The following is a 10,383-nucleotide window of genomic DNA, read 5'->3' on the forward strand; positions in this document are numbered from 1 at the left end:
ATCCATGTGGCAGATGGGTCCAACAAGAAATGAAATGAAAACAGTTTGAAATTTGAATGGGTGACACAGGAGCAGTATGTTTCTTGAAAATACAAAAGTGATGGGCTCAACCGGGATTTGAACCCGGGACCTCTCGCACCCAAAGCGAGAATCATACCCCTAGACCATTGAGCCACTGACAAAATTCAATTTTATAACAATTAATTTTGACCTAATTCTACAATCTTGTGAACATGCTGCATCTGTCATCCACAACACAATTCGATTTGGTAGCTTTGTCAGTTTTAGATAAGGTAATTACTAATTGAGTTCAATGACTAATGAGCTGCATTTATTATCAACAAGGCTACAACACATGGTGTGTATATATCATATCAACTACATGCGTCATGCTTATGGTAACCTCATGGAAGTTAGTCATGTTAGTTGCCACTCAAATCGTTGATAAAACAATTCAAAGTTAACCAGTGCGATCTTGGCCGAGTGGTTAAGGCGATTGACTAGAAATCAATTGGGCTCTGCCCGCGTAGGTTCGAATCCTACAGATCGCGAATCCTTTTGTACTAACCCTTTGGATTTATTTGTTCTCAAATACGACTATAACAAATAGGAGGAAAGGTCTAAAAAGACGGGAGGAGTTTCTCAAGAACTTAACTTTGTGTTAGAGAAGCCTAGCTCCAGAGGAGATACCTTTAGAGACCCAATGTTGGATTTGTTCTTTTCAAACTTTCATAGGAATTACGTTTATACATCAAAAGTTTTTAGCAGCAATTCAAATTCATTTTGTTTAGGTACCTTTTGACATTATAGTGATCAAAGGTCTGTTTAACCATGTTCTTTTGATCTATCATGATGGATCTCCTATTTGGATCTCCCTGTGATTTAATAAATCGACTGATCCCTCTACATTGGGTTTGATATAGTTTGATATCTTTTGTTAAGGAACTCATATTTGTGTATATTGGATTTAAAACTATAAATCGTAAACTTCAAAAAAGATTCAATGGTCAAGTGGATGGAATCGACAAAGAACATTCATTATAAACTATTTCACAGACATTGTGTCTTTACACTTAGACTACAGATACTATAAAGCAAAATGATACTTACAATGGAGTGAATTAGACAACAAGTAGCTTTGAAAGTAATTATTAAATATACCTAGAAATAGTTTGATGACGACTTAACTAATAGAATAAATATGTTTATTCTAGTTAAGTCGTCAACAAACAATTTATATGTATATTTAAGAAACAATTATAAAAAGCAGCAGATTCAGTACACTCACCCTTATTCACACAAAATGGTGTGGAGGAGAAGAAGAAGCTCTTATCATTATCACAAGTAATCACGTGACTACCTATCAGCACGTGATCAGAGTCACATGACACTGTCACCACTGTGCCATGTCTTACAGGAAATGTTGCTGTTGTTAGGAGGTGGTTCACTAATAGAGGGCCGTCACACTGAACTGAAATACAGTGAAGAGACTAATCATTAATAAAAATGACCGTGTGAAAGTATAAACCCAGTTCAGAATGATTGAAGTACAGCTGATTTGAATGATGGAATATTCTTCCATGTCTGAAAGCTTCTGATAGCATTAGCAGCATCAAATATATATATGAGGACGTTATGCAGTAATACGTATTATATTCCGTCACCATAATAAAGTTAAGGTGATTATAGTACTTTTTTCTAATATCACCTATTTGGCAAGAAGGGAAGTGTGTAAAAGTGAACTGTCCTCCCTCGTAACACGTGATAACAGAGTCTCCTAGCAAAGTGTAACCATAGTTACAACCCACCATCACCTCAGTGCTGTACACTACAGGTAGAGGGATCTCTATCTTCAAGTGCTGAAGAGAACCTGGCAGATTCCTGCACTCGTCTGAAACACAAATCATTCTTAAATATAATACTCCTTAGTGGAGCGTGCAATGATCAATCATCGGATGACTTTGTCTATTATTTAATTTCAGACTCGAATATTGACTAGTCGACATATTAATGTAAGTGTCTGAACTTCTATTGAACATGATTATATCATAGGATCAGAAATATGTGCTATATTCACAGCAGGCTCTCACCTAAGACACAGGAAGGCACCTCTTCATAAGAGAACTCTCTCTCCTTCACACAAGTAATAGAACTATCTCCCACTAAAGAGTAGCCTGGTATACAGTGTATCTCAACAGTTGTTCCGTAGTCTACAGGGAGAGCTCTATCTGTTCTAATGTTGAAGATAGCTGGTAACTTTACACAGGTGTCTGTAGAAGACAAATATAATTCAGAACAAGAATATAGCAGGCGAGTTGTTAGCATGTCCATACAAGATTTATCAAAAGAGAATTGTTTTACAGCTTGCATGGCGATTATAAGGAATATGAATTGAGTCCCAGTTTAACAGAAAAACTATTTTCACTGTATTACAGAGTTTTTTTTCTACCATATACTCCATTATCATGAAACTGAACTGTATTGTAAAGATGTAGCTAACCTTTAGAACAAGAAGGCTGAGTCCTGTAACTAAATAAAGCATCTCCTTGACACATGATAGTTGTGTCTCCTGACGTCAGAGTGTATCCAGTCTCACAGTTAACACGCACTTCGATTCCTTTAGTCACGGGAAACACTGTGTTTGTTATCAGGAATTGTCCAGTAGGAAGTTCGTTACAAGTGCCTATCAGGATAATAATTAGTTCAAAGTTAGTATTATTTCTGATTATTCCGCCATTTTACTAAAGGAGAAAGAAAACTAACGGGATTTAACCTTGTCTTATTAAGAAGCCTATGCCAATTATCTTTGCAATGACTTAACAATTTGATATGTTATAATAATTCGATAATTTCCTGTAACTTTGTACTGTAGCATTTAAACATACTCTTACCAACTAGATTACACTTAGGTGTCACCCCGTATGTGTACCCCTCCCCATCTTCACAAATGATAACACTATCTCCTCTCAGCTCCACCCCTACCTCCCCACATGTCACTGTTACTTCAGCTCCGTAGTTTACTGGGAAGGTCTCTGATGTGGTCAGCTCAACTAGTTCAGCTGGTAAACCGGTGCATTTTTCTGAAAACAAAAGGCATTTAGAAAGTGTTATCTTACAGCGAGGAATAGTAGTTGTAGAATACTATTTCTCTAGATTGGTGCAAGGAAATTCAATGTATGAACAGTAAATACGCTACATCAAATGAATCAACGGGACCTCCATGATAAACAACAAGGCCGGCCACTGAAGAAATAAGACTCACATTGATTAATGTAAGTCAATTAACGAGATATGCACTAACTCTGACTACAGGAAGGTTCTGTCTCATATCTAAAGGTATTCCCTTTCAAGCAGGTGACGAGACTGTCCCCTAGTAGTTTATACCCTGTGTCGCAAGATAATGAGACTGGAGATGAGTAGTCCACAGGGAAGGTAGTTGTAGTTACAATCTTGTCAATATCAGGAACACCCTGACAATTATCTGAAATAAGATAATTAATTAGTATAGTGAACTATCGTGAAATATAGTGCAAAACATAGTGGGACTGTGAGACTAGATACACTCAGGGTACAGGATTATCACGTGTCAGGGAGAGACGCTCTGTTTACAGAACAAATTCTAGACCGTAACACAATAACAAATTTGATTGCTCAAGATGATTTTAAAAAAAAAAATGTAAATGGAGTTAAAGCTTCTACCAACCGTTTTTAACTTGCGAAGAAAATAAAATTGAAGCATTCGCAATATAACATAGAGATAAGAGACATGTGCACTAAATTAGTCTCTGTTCCTACCTATTACACAGACTGGCAAAATGTCTCCTGAGTGCTGAAACTCGGTGTCTTTAACACAGGTCAATACATCTTCTCCTGTCAGTTGGTAACCAGTATTGCAAGTCACTGTAACCAATGTGCCCGGGGCCACAGGGAACACAGCTGTTGTTACCATTTCAGTCCAAGTATGATTCAGATCTCTACAGGACTCTTGATGGATTTTAGGTCAAAGTATTATATTATTTTGTTATAAATTTACCAGTATTACAGTGCCTGTGATCTTACTAAAATGGTACCCCACTTTTTTGCAAATATCATGATTTACTATTTTTATTTTTCAAATATATGCTCATTACAAGATACCATTAGAAACTAATCAGGTAATCAATTAATCTTACCACACTGAGATTGCTGGGTATTAGCTTTAGTATTGGTTGGGCACTGAAAACACAGCCCTGATCCCCTACTACTGTAATGGTTAGTCTCACACTTCACACACTCTGACATTAAACTGTTCTTGTAGAAACCAGCTTCACAAGGGTCTGAAAATTAGATAAGTTCAGTGTAAAGACGTGAAAACCTGTGGTTACAATGGGTTATAATATAATCTGCAGATTTTAAATTTGCAAGGGCCTCATTTTCATAATAAAGAAAAACTCAACAGCAGCATTATTCAAATAATGTAAGATATGAAAGAAGTGATGGTATTGTTAATGGTAGGAAGGTGACCCACATTGTTCTGACACACCCGACACACGCCGTTAATTCGGCGATAGATTGACGCTGGGAGCTATCTGTCACGGATCAGAAGGTTCACTTCCCTACTTTCCTTATTACAGTATTACTTAAGTTATAAAGCTTATATTGTAAAATTAACTAAAAATGTAACATACTGCAGGCGCTCTGGTGGTAGTTAACTTCATGTCCTATGTTGCATCGTTTACACACTGTCATGCCAACCTTTCTGTACTCATGTTGAGGGCACTTCTCTGAAAGATCACGTATAGTAATATCAATAAAATTTAATTCTAAATCTTTATCAATGTCAATAAGCCTAATCTACATTAATATCCAGTCTTAAAAAGTTGAAAAAGAGATCATTCCTTGTTGTTTTCCCAATTATAACATTACATACCACAATTAGTTCGGAGAGGGTTTGATCTGTAACCCTCCAGACACCACGAACAACTAGATCCTCCACGACCACCGTTACTGTCCTAGTGAGCACAACACACATTCCTTCTCAGAGTTCCTGTACTGACCAGCTGGGCAGTCTGTGTATGCCGTAATTTCGGACACGTGGATACACCCCGTATATTTGTATAGTGTTTTAGGATGGTGTACCGTCAGTAAAAGTGTGTCCCCGCAGGTGTTTTGACAGTCAGTGTAGTGTAAATTGTCTGTTGTGTTTAGTGTTTGTGATATTCGTAGTGTGCCACACAGCTCCTCTGTCTCGGTATTTGTATCGATGAGAATCACTTTCGTGTCATCCATTCTATGCTTCTGTAAGGAATTTAGATGGGTTTGAGCGATAAGGATTTTTTTCACACAGCGAGTTGAAGAGAATTGCAATCTAAGCCAAATTTTAGTATCATGGTAACAAGCGCTGTGATAACTTGAGTCTTCCCAATTAAGGTTCCCATCAAAACTGTTAGCAACTGTTCCAGAGTATATTTTACCACTCGCTTCACCAGAGACAATTTCGATCTTCGTTTCCCCTTGAAAGTAAAGGAAATAAATATCAGCAGACTTTTCAGAGATTCAAGATGCTTAGCTCATTTATGATTTACACTCCGTAACTTGATTTAAAATAGATTTTCCGCAACAAACTAAAGACAGTGTGCTTAACAAATACCTGGCAGAAGGGAAGTAGTGCACGGAGTACCCCCAACATCAGCTAATGGACAAGCAGAGCACTGAGCAGCCCCGTTATTATAGACCCCTGCTGAACAAGGCACACATATCCCTCCCTCATCCCTGTAGTAGTTAACAGGGCACTCCATATACACTGCTATCTCCCTTATCTGAATACACCCCTCCTCTTCCTTGGTAGTCTTCATCACTGTTAGTTGAATCATGTCACCACAGTGCAGGGAACAGTCAATATAGTGATAAGCTCCCACCAGTGTCTTGTAACTTCCACTCAGTCTGATAGTCCCACATAAGTGCTCCTCTTTGGTCAGCGTGTTTATCAGTACAACTTTAGTGTGATCCATTCTGGCTTCATGAAAAAAGCCCAGAAATTCCTGGGCTATGCTGACTTGTTTAACACAGCGCGCGCCTGTAAATCTCATCCTGAACCAATGCTCGACATTGCGTCCACATATAGTGCGTGAGGAGGTTTTCATATCTCCATCCACCGCTTTTGCTGATCTGTACTGCCATTTTTTTATCGTAGTGGAACTCTGTTCAACTGAGGCTATCGCTATCTTGTGGAACACTGTAATAAATTTAAGTTTTAACATTATTAGACGATGATTTTACAATACCTATATTATATTTGCGTTGCGATCCGGTATTATTTCTCAGTTATTTCCAAGTCATGTCAGTGACAGGTCACAACTGTTTATTATAAACCGTTATCTTACTATATACAAAACGATACGATATAATATATATATTATATACATATAGGTAGGTATAAATATCTGTTGCCATTTCACTGACACCACGACATCAACTTTAACACGACTTTCCACAGAAACCGTGAGAGATATAATATACTTTTTTGGCTGGGTTTAATGCTTTCATGGCCTTTTGACCAGTATGAAGAAATACAAAATCGACCAAGGAATAAATGATTTAGGTCTCGAAAATTGGACCCCAGGTGGTTTCAAAATCACAAAATAAACAAATGTCGTTGTCTCTTCTCACCACTTTAGAGTTCCTGCTAGTATAAGTAATGTACTATGGCCAGTAAACAAATTTCAGTTAGGGCAACTATACCAAAATAAAGTTGTACAGTTATATTAACAAAGTTGTGAGAACCAATATGTTTTTGAGGTAATTTACTTAACACTGACCTTGACAACATGCTCCCTCAGTTCCAGTATTCCATATTACCTCATCTCTTTCCTCTCCCTCCCATCTCCACAGCTCAACATTCTTTGTGTTCTCCACTACAAGCTCTAGTGTATTATTTACATTGGAGAGGTCTGCTGTATTGCTGCTCCATAATGATCTACTGCTGCTCGAGTAGAGAACCAAGTTTCCGTCACTCTGAAATACCGACCATTTGAATTGAAATTTCAAGTGAACTGTGGAGAGGATTTGGTTTTATGATATCAATTGAGCCCCAGGATACATAATATAGACTATAGACTATACAGTAGTTAGGGGGGGGGGGGGGGGGGGGGTGGGGGGTTACCTATTAGTTACTCATTAAACCAACCTGGAATCCAAGACCTCTTGGGTCAACATCCTGTGCTGCTGTGTAGGTTTGCCATATAATTCTCTCAGTGTCAGTGCAGATAAGAGCCAAGTTGCCATCAACCCGCATTTCCAGTCTAGCTTGACCATTGCTGGAGGTTATTGACGTTCCTTGTCTTATCCAGGAGCCCGTTTCCTCCGGTCTTATGCATTTGTTTTCCGAGCAACCTGGTTTGTGGTTAATAATGATGATAAAAGTGAGGACTGAGTGATTGAAATGGGATTGCTAAATCATGGTTACAGCTTACCTTGTGATAGACCCTCCAAGATATTGACCAAGAAGAGAAGGAGCAAGTATGATCTTCTTGACATAATGGCTTCCAGTGCAATGGCAGAGATTTAACTCATAAAAATTGATAACTGATTGACTAAAATAAGAGAAGTTCGTGATTAAAAATATAGGAAAGTTTCAGTTACGAAAAAGATTTCCTGGTACACCGACCAAATAAATAAAACATACATCAACTATAAGAGCAGTCGGTAAGGAAACTACACAATAATATTATCGACATCAAATAGGGAGTTAGCTCAGCCGAGGGCGGCTCAATATAGTACAGGGAGTACAGAACATTAGTTTTAATGTTATTGTTTACTCCACCAGAGAAGCAGATCATAGTAGGATAGTGAGTGCGTATGTGGTTCGTGACTTAGTGACTAACGTGTTTACTGTTTAGGGGTTACTGATGGTGTGGCTCATTACATCGCTCTAGGATTGTGGGGACTAACTGCGGTTTGCTTTCCTAAAACATGGAGTCGAGCAAAGAACCGACTAAGTAAATAGGTCTAGTCTAGAGAATAATGATCTTTGTATGCTGTATACTGAGAGAAGCAACCATCATATTCCCAAATCTAGAACACAAGAAAGTTTTTTGTATTTGGAAGCAAAATGCTGGAATTTAACTCTAGTGAACATTGAAGCGATGTAGAATGAACTGTCAGATGCTCGCAATGTATAAAAGTATAAAATCTCATGTTTATGTTGGACGTTATAGTTAATGGTGTCTCATCAGTCATCATATTAGGATGCAGTGAAACTATCGGACTACGATGTATGGGGACTTGCCACCCCACGGCAATATCAAAAACACTCTGTTACATCGTTTCCTGTTAATATAAAACTCCGTTACTAATTGAACTCAGTGAAACAATAACTAAACTCATGTAAATGTCTAATAAAATATAAAATACAATATAGTGTACTACTAGAAAGCTTAATAATTAACTATGAATGAGTAATTATGGTAAATAAAACTATTCCAACACAACCAAAGAAACAGCTCTCGGAAAAGGTAACACGGCATATGAAATAATCAAAACAGAATCGAACAAATGTCGACACTAAATCTATAACCGAGCACGTGTGCGTTACCACTCGTGCACATCTAAGTTTGACCCATATCTATAATCTCTGAAATTTCTGAGCAATTCTAAGAAGAATTACGTGAGATATTAAAGGTTTGCGTGTGGGCAGTTACTTCTGGGCCACCCTGTATAAAGTTTTCAATGTATTCGCATTACAATTAAAATATGCAGCAAAACCGACAAAAAAGGCTATAAAGCTATAAATTCTGACTATAGCACTAGCAAAGAAGACTATTTATAGCTAGTCTTTGCAAAACTGATTAGGCAATCATTGTTTAAGGAGGAAAATTATGAATAACAAGTGATAAAGCTCTGTTCTTTTGTTAGCAAATTGCCGACGGTTTAAAAAAAAATACCTCAAGAATAAATTACTATAAGATAGGCAAATTAGTTTTCTTTCTTCCTTTCAAAATGTCACTAGAATAACCTGTTATACCAATTATAGGCTTAAAGGGTCTGTCAGTTAACAATGCTTTATCAATTATCATTCATGATGCTCCCCTGAAACAATAATTGGCTAATCAGTTTAACAAATTGCATACAGTCTACTACAGTCTACTTTTAACTTCTTGAAGACGCCTTTACCAGTGGTTAGGGGTACTGATGATTCGGTAATTTTAACGACATAACGGACACTTTAAGTTTATGCACAGTGCAGAATTCCAAATACCTTACAAGACATATTTATGGCGGCCTAATTTGCGACGACCAAAATTTTGGCGGTCCGAAAATATGGCGAAATTGAACAAAAACCGTCAAATTTCGGACGTCACAGAAAATAAGGGTATTTTTTATCATTTTTTGTGACAGTAAGCAGTAAGGAAATTTCTGAAATTCGGTAAAATCATGTTCAAACTTAGTCTGTATTAAGACTGTAAGACTTTCATGTTAGCACATACATGTATTTTAATGCAAATTTAAACTGTATTGCTTGACATTCAATTCGTCATTGGTGTGGTGAAAATTTGTCTCAAGATGCCAGAATTTATTTATTTATTTTACTTGATATTACTTTTTAGAAACAAAATAAAGCAGTGAAGGCACAGTCATTGAAATAAGCTAAAAGATAATGCGACGGATTCTATTACGACGACCGAAATTTTGGCGGTCCGAAAATATGGCGAAATTTTCGGAAAACCGCCACATTTCGTACGTTATAAATATGTCTTGTAAGGTATGGAAAATATTTTCTATGACGTTATCTTTCGATGTTATCCAGGCGATCCTCACAGTTCAGTCGTGAACTCCGGATGGCTTCACCACTTTTTATTTGTTGAACTCAACAGGACCATACCTATTGTTTATTCGTCAAACAATAGATAATCATAGTTTCCTTTGTCCCGTATTTGTACCGGTCTCCCATCCCCTAGTTGTATTTCCCTTAATAGCAACCAATGATTACCCTGCAATTAGCGCTGAGTTGTTACCTGTTAGACCTGGAACGTAATCATTGGAACACGTACCATACCATCCTCTTCATCCACTCACAATCCTAATAATACGTCACATGATCATTGATCACAGTGTTAGTCCGAACACTCTCATTTCTCAATGTCATGTTATCAAATGTTCTTTGTTTTAATATCTTTCCTATCTATCTAGATGGATCTCCTATTCGACTGTGATAAATGATAATCCGACCAGTCCCTCTACCTCAGCTTCTCCGTTAGTGAAGTAGTAGTAGTATACGTTAGTCGTATATATAATAACCACATTCATATATATTATATATATGAATGTGGTTATTATTAGCAGTTTCCTTCTCGACGCAATGCAAGGCGATAATATTATTTGTAGAATTAAGGTTCGCTTTTCTGT

At 37.3% G+C, this 10,383-nt stretch overlaps 2 non-coding genes across 2 annotated transcripts; one reads left to right on the forward strand and one right to left on the reverse strand.

Annotated features, from left to right (window-relative positions):
- Positions 1–102: 102 nt before the first annotated feature.
- Positions 103–174, reverse strand: Trnap-ugg (transfer RNA proline (anticodon UGG)). The gene has a single exon. It is a non-coding gene; the product is annotated as a tRNA-Pro (tRNA).
- Positions 175–469: 295 nt separating this feature from the next.
- Positions 470–551, forward strand: Trnas-aga (transfer RNA serine (anticodon AGA)). Its single transcript has one exon. It is a non-coding gene; the product is annotated as a tRNA-Ser (tRNA).
- The last annotated feature ends 9,832 nt before the right edge of the window (positions 552–10,383 follow it).

The sequence above is a fragment of the Bolinopsis microptera genome, chromosome 5 (assembly GCF_026151205.1).
Source record: "Bolinopsis microptera isolate Bmic1 chromosome 5, MBARI_Bmic_1.0, whole genome shotgun sequence".
NCBI classification, from domain to species: Eukaryota; Metazoa; Ctenophora; class Tentaculata; order Lobata; family Bolinopsidae; genus Bolinopsis; species Bolinopsis microptera.